The 9374-nt window shown below is 39.7% G+C and overlaps 1 protein-coding gene and 1 long non-coding RNA gene across 2 annotated transcripts in view; both read left to right on the plus strand.

Annotated features, from left to right (window-relative positions):
- The window catches only part of Car10 (carbonic anhydrase 10), a 502355-nt gene that overhangs the window by 121463 nt on the left and 371518 nt on the right, over nt 1-9374 (plus strand). The gene's annotated exons all lie outside the window — the stretch shown is intronic.
- Nucleotides 2930-9374, plus strand: part of LOC108352121 (uncharacterized) — a 29371-nt gene continuing 22926 nt past the window's right edge. Inside the window, exon 1 of the long non-coding RNA XR_005490695.2 lies at nt 2930-9278. This is a non-coding gene — a long non-coding RNA (uncharacterized LOC108352121). The remainder of the gene's footprint in view (nt 9279-9374) is intronic.

Genomic DNA, 9374 nt, shown 5'->3' on the forward strand with positions numbered 1-9374 from the left:
AGAGTCTCTCTTCAATTTTTTGTATTCTTTTGATGGTGTTTGCATCTATGACTCCTGATCTCCTTCCAAGGTTTTCTATCTTCATGGTTGTCTCCCTTTGTGATTTATTTATTGTTTCTATTTCCATTTTTAGATCTTGGATGGTTTTATTTAATTTCTTCACCTGTTTACTTGTATTTTCCTTTAATTCTTTAAGGGATTTTTGTGTTTCCTCTTTATGGGCTTCTATTTGTTTACCTGAGTTCTCCTGTATTTCTTTAAGGGAGTTATATATGTCCTTCTTAATGTCCTCTATCATCATCATGAGATGTGATTTTAAATCAAAATCTTGATTTTTCCAGTGTGTTGGGATATCCAGTATTTGCTGTGATGGGAGAACTGGGTTTGGATGACGCCAAGTGGCCTTGGTTTCTTTTGCTTAGGTTCTTGCACTTGCCTCTTGCCGTCTGGTTATTTCTCATGTTGGTTGGTCTTGCTGTCTCTGACTGGAGCTTGTCCCTCCTCTGGGCCTGTGAGCCTGTGATCTGTGGGCTGAGGGCTCAGGATGGAGAGTGCTTCTGGCAGACCAGCTCTCTGCCAGCAGGTTTTGGGACCAAGGACTGCGGGAAAGTCCCAGCTCTTGGTGCAGATGGAGACTAGAAGACTATTTCATATTTCATGAAGGACATTAGCTATTTTAAATTAATTCTCCCCTTGAGTTGAAATAACACCATGGACTTAATTGCAATCACATTATTAGGATTAAGGCAGAAAGAAAATGAGAAGCAACAGTTTTGTGAGCAAAATATATCAGAGAGTATAAGAAAGAAGAATTTCAGAGCCCAACAATTAATGTCTCATCTCTTAGGAAATATAAAATTTGTTTTGCTTTGCAAAATACTTAAAATTGGTGTTCTATTTCTCACCACAGTTTTGTGGAGAGACAAAATGTGTCTGCTTTCTCTCTTTTATAAGTAGGGGCTTCCTTAAGTCTAAAAATTTGTACAAGATGTTCTGTCATAGTCAACTGCTGGGTGATTAAAATTAGAGCTGGGTCATATTTTCCATACATTTCTATTTACATAATAATGAATTCTGACCCTTCCCCCTTAACTGCTGTGTGTGTTTGCTTCTTTTGCCTCTGCAGCATGGTTGCCCTTGCTCCTAAATCAATGAAAGGATGCAGGGTCTCTGTTCTCATTTTAAAGTTCTTGGTGGCCTGTTTTACTTTATAAATGAAAGCCACATTGTTTTATAGTATAACTGGGTACTACAGAAGTCCTAATCATTCCAACACTGACTCCTATGTACTGTGTAGTTTACACAACAAATTAGTTGCCTCTCAAAGCTGTTGTGCCCTCATTCATAAAAAAGAAGAAACACTCCTCAATCACTCAGTAATGATAACATTGTCAATGTCAAGTATGCTTATGAAGATCCTGTGACTTCCTCCAAGTAGTCCTGATTGCCTGCTTACCTCACATCTCAGTTCTACCTGCCCAATGGAACTCTATATGTGTTGCTTCATCATGAGTATTCTTATGCTTTCCCTAAATGATTTTAGAATATCATCTGTCTTGTCTAGCCCCCATTCTTCTTACAATAACTGTATTAGACACTTATATGCCAGGCACGTGGATACAATAACACTGTGATAGAACCTGGATCAACTGAGCCCAGGTGCTTCTTCAGGGATTAAAGAGATAAATAATCAAATAAGCATAGATTGTGGGGAGTGCTGTGAGGAGTCCTCAACAGACCATGGCGAGGTCCATGTGCAAGGTTGGAGTATCTGGCCTGACTAAGGGATCAAACTGTGGGGTGTGAGTAGAATGCTCCTATAAATATCTCATCACTTTAAACAATGGGTAGGTATTCCAAGGCAAGGGGAAAGAAAGACCAGAAACTGAGACATGAAAACCCTTCATTACAGGATACACAGGGTAGGTCACAGGGCACTAGTAACTCTATCCAGGCCCTGGAGGGAAGTTAGGATAAAACATTGAAAGTTCTATTGCTGTTTAGGCTTTCAGGAGAGGAGTTTTTAATTTGACCATTGGTTGGAGCTTGGGGATCATTACTCCCTGATCTAACTCCTGTGTCCTTTAACATCCTTCTATGAAAATCTCAATTTCAATGTGGAATACATGGAATGCATGAAACCAAGAAATAAGCAGGTCATCGTTCACTCTTCTGGATGCGCAAATGTCATTCTGGGGTCCTTTACCCATTTGCTGTCTGGACTATTCTGTATTGTTGACCACTTCTTGTCACTGGAATTCTCTTTAGGCTGCTGGGATACTTTCTCATGTATTGTCCCTTCCCTATTCCTCAGTGTCTGATATCCCTACACAATGTCACTGGGTAGTTTATTTTGCCCCCTTAAATTCAACTTCCAACTGGGGAATTCATGATTTGCATAGGCAATATTTTTCTTTCCCATTGTAAACATACCCACACAGATACATCTCCTCCTTCCAAAATTGACCTCTTTTTTTCTTTGATGCCTGGCCTCTCCCTCTTTTGCTTATCTATTTTTCTTCATTGTTATACAGACACTTTGGAATGGCATTCCTCTGCCTAAATTCTCTCCTATAGGTTCATTGTGTTTGCATTAGAAGGTACCATTGGGACTGCCCAGTGAATGTGGCTCAGTTTTTAGTGCTCTCCAAGCAGGAAGGGGAAAGTCCTGAGAAACAGAGCCAGAGACTCACAAATGAAACATGTTAATAATCTCAGCTCTTCAGATATAGGACAAGAAGGTCATTTTCCTTTGGCTAAATAGTGACCAGTCTCACAAAACAGAGAAAAAGAGAAAGAAAGAGAAGGAGGGAGGGAGGAGCAAGGAAGGGAGAGAGGGAGAAAGAAGAAAGGGAAATAAAATAAGATAAAAATAGGAGAGGAAGGGGCAGGAGGGGAAAGGAGAGAAGAGGGGGAAGGGGAACGGAAGGAGAGGAGAGGAAAGGAGGGGCATCACAGACAATAATGCAGACACCTGCATCTCACACATCAGTTCATTAAAGACTATGAGGGTACCATGCTCTGATGAGCCACTGTGCTTTGATAAGGCTAAGAACAGTAAACAATAGCCATTCATATGAGGGGTAAATTATGTTTCCAGCATGATACCAATTCACTCTGTACATTCATTATTTCAGACAACCCATATATTAATCATATATTCTTTGACACCCTTCATTTTGGAAGAGGACAATGAGGTTTGGAGGTAAAATCATAGTTCTGGCTTCCAACTAGGGATAGAGCCAAGGTTCCCACTGTTCAGCATGATGCCATGTTCTCTTGGTCATGCTTCTCACAAGCAGTTTCGCTCACGTGGAATTTCCCCCTCCTTCCTGCTTCTTTTTCTTACAGGTGACAGGTTAGCCTTTAAGATGCCTTAGGTCACCTCAGTCAGAAAGCAGATACTTTTCATTGGTCATAGTTTCCTCTCCCCTCAGGAGTCTTAAACAATATATCATCTATTCTGTCTACCAGGTTATGAGCTCCTGGAACGCACAAACCATGTCATATTCATCCTTTCAAACCCAGTGCCCAGCACAGCAGCCACGATACAATTGAAACTTCATATGCAGTTTTAGAATTAATAGGATTTTGAATGAAACTTCAATTCTCTCACCTGCTACGTGACCTCACATTACAAAACTGAAATATCTCTGTCTTCATTCTCTTGAAGCATAAAATAAGAAAATTGGATTACATCAAAGGTTTCTCCAAATGCAGTTTCTGCCTAGAAGCCGCACCAAGGGACTTGTTGGAAATGTAAATCCAGGGCTCCTGAATCAGGAACTCCTGGGAAGAGACATACTATGTGGAGGAGTGTTCCAGTAATGGATTGATTGATGCAAGACAACATTCAACAAACACTGACCACTGAGCTAACAAACAGACCTGAGGACCCACTGACCCCATCCTACCCAAGGCCTGGTTTTATATAAGTCCCCACTAAATGACATAAAAGCATGTGAAGTCCCTATGTGAGTGGTCCAATTGATTGATAGTGCATAGCTAACAGGTGAATATGTATTCCTCATGGTCCACTTGCACCCTGTAATGCATTTTAGGTCTACTCTGCAAATCTTGGTTTCCTGAAGTTAAAAGCATCTTTGTGTTCCTCAATCCTCTTCCTCTTCTACCTAGAACAAACCACTATAGGAAATTATCTATCTAGGATTCCTACACAAATTGCTTTGAAATGGAGGTGGAATGACTGGCCAGTAGTTGAGGGATTTTGGTGCCCTACCACAGGACCGGAGTTCAGTTTCCAGTACCAATGCAGCCTGTACCTCCAGCTGCAGGGGATCCAGCACCTTCTTCTGACCTCCAAGAGTCCCTACACTCATGTGCACATACCCACAAATGCACATGAATACAATTTTAAAAAATACTTACTGAGATAAGATATATATCAACACAGCTGTCATCACTTGGTCATCACCTCTCAAGTTCTCCCTGCTGTGTTTATTATTGTTATAGATATTGAATGTAGATTAAGAGCCTAATACCACATAATTCTACTGAAGGACTATTTAGTATATAACAGAACATCATTACCTCTAATTGCTGTCCTATGCAGTAGACTCTAGGAACCATTTATCTTGCATAAAGTCAAATTTGTACCTTCAATTAATGTCTTCCTTTTATCAGCAGTCCTGGCCCCTGTCAACCATCATGTCCCTCTGTGATTCTGCAAATTTGGTTACTTTTTTTTCATTTTGTTGCTGGAGTCAAGCAATGTTCTACCTCAGCCCCTTAAGAGCCAAAACTATGGCATGAGCCACAATGGCTGGCTGGATTGTAGTGTTTTTGGTATTCTATATCTAGACTATGAGAACATGCAGTGTTTGGATTTCTCGTAATAAATACTATGTGATCATGCAGTATGTATCTTTCTGTTTCTAGGTTATTTCTCAAAGTATAGCATCTTCCAATTCCATCAGTGCTGTGAAAAAATAGCAGATGTCTTTTTTCAAAACTAAATAATATCTGTTGTGTTTGTATGGTCTACAAAAATATTTTCACTCATTACATTCATTGCAATATTGTTTAAAATACCTGAGGTCATTTACCACATACTTTTACAATACATACACAGACACACACCACATATACACATACACACATGCACATACACATATACACATACACACATGCACACACACATATATACATGCACACACACACACACACACGCATGCATGCACACATACACACACCCCAATTGGTGATTCTATGTCCACACTGTTCTTGTAATTCATACCAATCTGCAACTTATTTTATTTTTCTGCTAATTAGATATGTGAGATTTACTCCCTTTGACTCATACATTGGGTTTGAGTAGCTAGGACCTTGGAATAGTAGTCTACTAAATGGATTCTCTACAATTTACCTCTCTACTCAACCATTTATGAGTCCTTTCATGATTTCCAATTTTTCACTATGTTAAACAATGTGTATTGAACATTGTTCTACACGTCTTCATGGGTATGCACGATAATTTACATCAGAAATCATCTCTGCATCTCTCCACAGCCCGTGCATTTTTACTTAGATAACTGTGTATTTCTCTTCATGTAGGTTGCACACCTCTACGGGATCTAATTCACATCCCTAGTAGTGCTTGATATTATTAAGCAGTGATATTTTCTCAGACTAACATTGCTCACTGTTTCTTGGGGACTGTTTAGCATGTGAACTTCACTCTACGCTCACAGCTTTGTACCTTTGTACTTGCTGTCCCATTATATGTGGAATATTCTTATTTTGCCACTTAAGAACGTCTGCTGGGTTTCCCCCCTTTATGATCTGATCACTAAATGCCTCCGAATCTCTTAGTAGACCATCTTACTCCTAGATGCATTTTGATACTCTCTTAAGGGACTCTAAACCTAACTAGGATATAATTTATGTGAGGCATTCTTTCTGATTATTTATGCTTTCCTTTCTCACCCTCTTTGGATAACAAATCAATGCTGACCTGATGCTAACTCTACAGTAACTTCCTTTGCTTTCTTTTCCTTTTTCTTTTCTTTTTCTTCTTCTTTTTTTTTGTTTATTGACAACTCATGTTCACCCCTTTCTCCCCATGCAAACCTGTCATCTCCTAGACCATTCATCTCCTCATCCAAAGTGCTTGACTTCCAGTGTTGCTTGGTTATCACCAATTTCAAGCCAGCCAGTGTTTTTCTTCCTGTAGGAAGGTTTACAATCACTAACATTTTATTTTCTTCTCATGGAACCTGAACTGACTCTGACCCATATCTTCCACACCAGGGGATAACGAACGGAACCCCTTCTCTGCAAGAGCCTATACTATTTCCTTATGAGCACCCTGCCAAGGGAAAGGCACTGCGTAATCGTGACTGACAGAAGAGAAGGAAGCTGATTACAATTTTCACTTCAGGTTTTTAGTTGGGAGTTGAATTTCATGAGATAATTACAACAAGTCATTGTGTTTCCAGCATGAGAATGTGGTGCAGAACCTTGTGGAATAGAAGTGCTCAGGGAGCTATCGAGCACACCCATGCATAAAAAGAATTACACTTCAAGAAAGGTGCCTTGTAAAATGAAAATAATAATAATAATAATAAAGTGATAGTGATAGTCTTTGGTTGCCATGGAAATATGAACTCACCTTTCCTGATAAGAATTATGGTTTTTTTTTCCACTGTATTAGGCTTAATAGAAAAATGATATACTCTGTGACATTTTTAACCATGTATGCATTTTAAAGCATTCACTGGGCTGCAGTGGCCATGGATTAGCATAGAATTATGCACCTCAGTGTATGCACTGGTATGACCCACCATCGGTTTTAGAAAGCATGACATTCAGTGTCTCCGAACTTAATCCATTTTATCTGTATATGAGAGATTATATATGTTTGCTTGTATGTGGCAACTCTTGCATTTTTTCCAGAGTGATTCCAATGTAATTCAGGTTCCTCTGCTAAATCTGTTATCCTGAAAATGTGGTCTAGCTTACTGTATCGTTTAAGACCACAAAAGATCCAGGCAGCCACTATTCTCATTGTTTCTCTGCTTTCTTCCAATGCGTTCTACCATTTGACTTAAGAATTGTTCAAGTTCGTACAAAAGGAAAGGCTCAGACAGTGACCCAGTGAGGGGTGAATCCTGTTGTAGACTGGGCACATGGCAGGACCAGGGAATTGTCTGAGGCATAATACCTTGAGTCTTTAAAATCTAGGAAATATTTCAAATGTCATATAATGGAGGGACATGTTATTTGTGATTTTATTGCCATTCCCAGTAGATAGTGAGGCATGTTGCTGAGGATACATGGCTTGGTAAGTATAGAAATGCACTATAGGGCTTCGTCAGGTAAATGTTCTGAAGAGTTTGCGTATTTAAGAGTTAGATACAGTCATTACCACTCCCAACCAAAATACCAATTTCTTCCCCTTGACCCATGCCTTGGTATGCACCCATATATTTGAATCACAGGAGATATGGTGGAGTCAAGTCACTTCCTTTGTTTCCATTCACCAGCAGTTCCTCAATTCCCATAGGAGTGAAGCAAAGGGTTCCGTTTTTTGTTTGTTTTGTTTTGTTTTGTTTTGTTTTGTTTTGTTTTTTGACTGAAGCCCGTCTTATGCTCTTGCTTCTCCACAGGCTGCTCCTTGGTCTGCTCTCTTTCTCATTCCATTCCATTAATGTTAGCAAACTGTTTTGCAACACATCGTTAAGACTGAAAGGTCAGCGGGCTCCACTGCATGATCTTTAAAAGGTTGGTAATGTCAAGACGAATGCAGCCTCTTAAATCTGTTTTTAAAGGCCAGAATCATCCATGCATTTTTGGAGGAGGATAATGACATCAAAATTATTACCAAAACCCTGTCCCTGTGATCATTGGGGGCAACCAGGATTTACTACTTAGTAGACAGAAACTTCTGCTGCCCAAGACCTGTGTATCGGCTCTGGACGACTCGATTTTAAGGGGAAAAGAGCAAGCCCTTCCTCTGCGCTCCAACAAAACTGTCTGCACTCCACACAAATGAGCAGGTGACCCTACTTGACATCAAATCTCTAGACTTACCAACAAGTCTTTTTCTCTAAGAGTATAAATGTGTAGTACAAAATATATACACATTATTTATGACCTAATTAATTGTAGAATAGATCTGCTTTTTAATTCAGTTATCTTTTTTTTCACTTTTGTTTGTTTGTTTGGATTTGAAATGGCTGTGAAGTTGTGAGTATTGAAAACTCAGGTTCAAGGTGACTGACATTCCACTGAGACCTGTATGAACACCTACTGGTCCTTGCTGGTCTCCTAAAGCAAGGATATGGTATTTCGCAGTTAATAAACAGCTATAGACTTGGTATGTTGAGCAACTTAGACAATGCTATGTGCTTAGGGACTGTTATTTTTGTTTGGGAATCAAACTCGGGTCCTTCCATTTACTACCGAAGCACTCTACCACTGAGCTACAACCCCACCTGGTTTGGGATTTTAAGAAACTCTGTGTCAAGTCTCTGCAGGATTATTGTCAAGTTCGGGTACTGTTTTAAAATTTAAGCTAGCACTACTGCTTAAAAGCATGACATCATGGAGATAATTCAGCCAGCAAAGGGGAATAACAGTAGGTGCCATAGAACAGACAGTGAAAGGGTGGGTGTCAGAAAGGAGAATAAGATTCTCTCTGTATGGAGAAACAATAGGGTTTAGAGGTGACTTGAAGACCAATGCCATTTTGACTTAAGTGCATGGTGGTAGAAAATCTCACGGTAAAGCAGAATCCCCACCTATCGTTGACTTCCTAACTCCACTCTGCTCTAAGCAGCCAAAAACCACTTTGGATTTCTAAGGCTTTCCTTGACCTTCCCTGGGACAAATTCACTCACAAAGAGGGTAAACTCACACTAGATTCCATACTTTTCAAATTCATAACCTCGGCCAGCTCAACAAAGAAAAAACCAAACAAACAAACAAAAAAATGATTAGTGTCCTCTCAGTTTAAAATATAATTTTCTTTACAACACACACATTTACTTATATAGCCATAAAAAAGCTTAGATAAAGTACTTCCTAGCCTGGTGTGTGGTTTCCTCTGCTTTTACTTATTCTCAGCTCTACCTGTGCAGATTCTACTCCTTCCTTCCCCGTGAACATCTCCTGCCTCCTTATCACAGCTTGAAAGCACCTGTCAAACCCATTGTTTTGAAACAGATGTCTATCACATGCTGCACAGGCTTGTAGTTTATGTGTTTTTTACTTCCCTACAATCAAAAAATATTTTAAAATAAACGAGGAATAGAAAGGTATACATAAGGGGCTGGGGATTTAGCTCAGTGGTAGAGCGCTTACCTAGGAAGCACAAGGCCCTGGGTTTGGTCCCCAGCTCCGAAAAAAAAAAG

This window comes from Rattus norvegicus, chromosome 10, assembly GCF_036323735.1.
Source record: "Rattus norvegicus strain BN/NHsdMcwi chromosome 10, GRCr8, whole genome shotgun sequence".
NCBI classification, from domain to species: domain Eukaryota; kingdom Metazoa; phylum Chordata; class Mammalia; order Rodentia; family Muridae; genus Rattus; species Rattus norvegicus.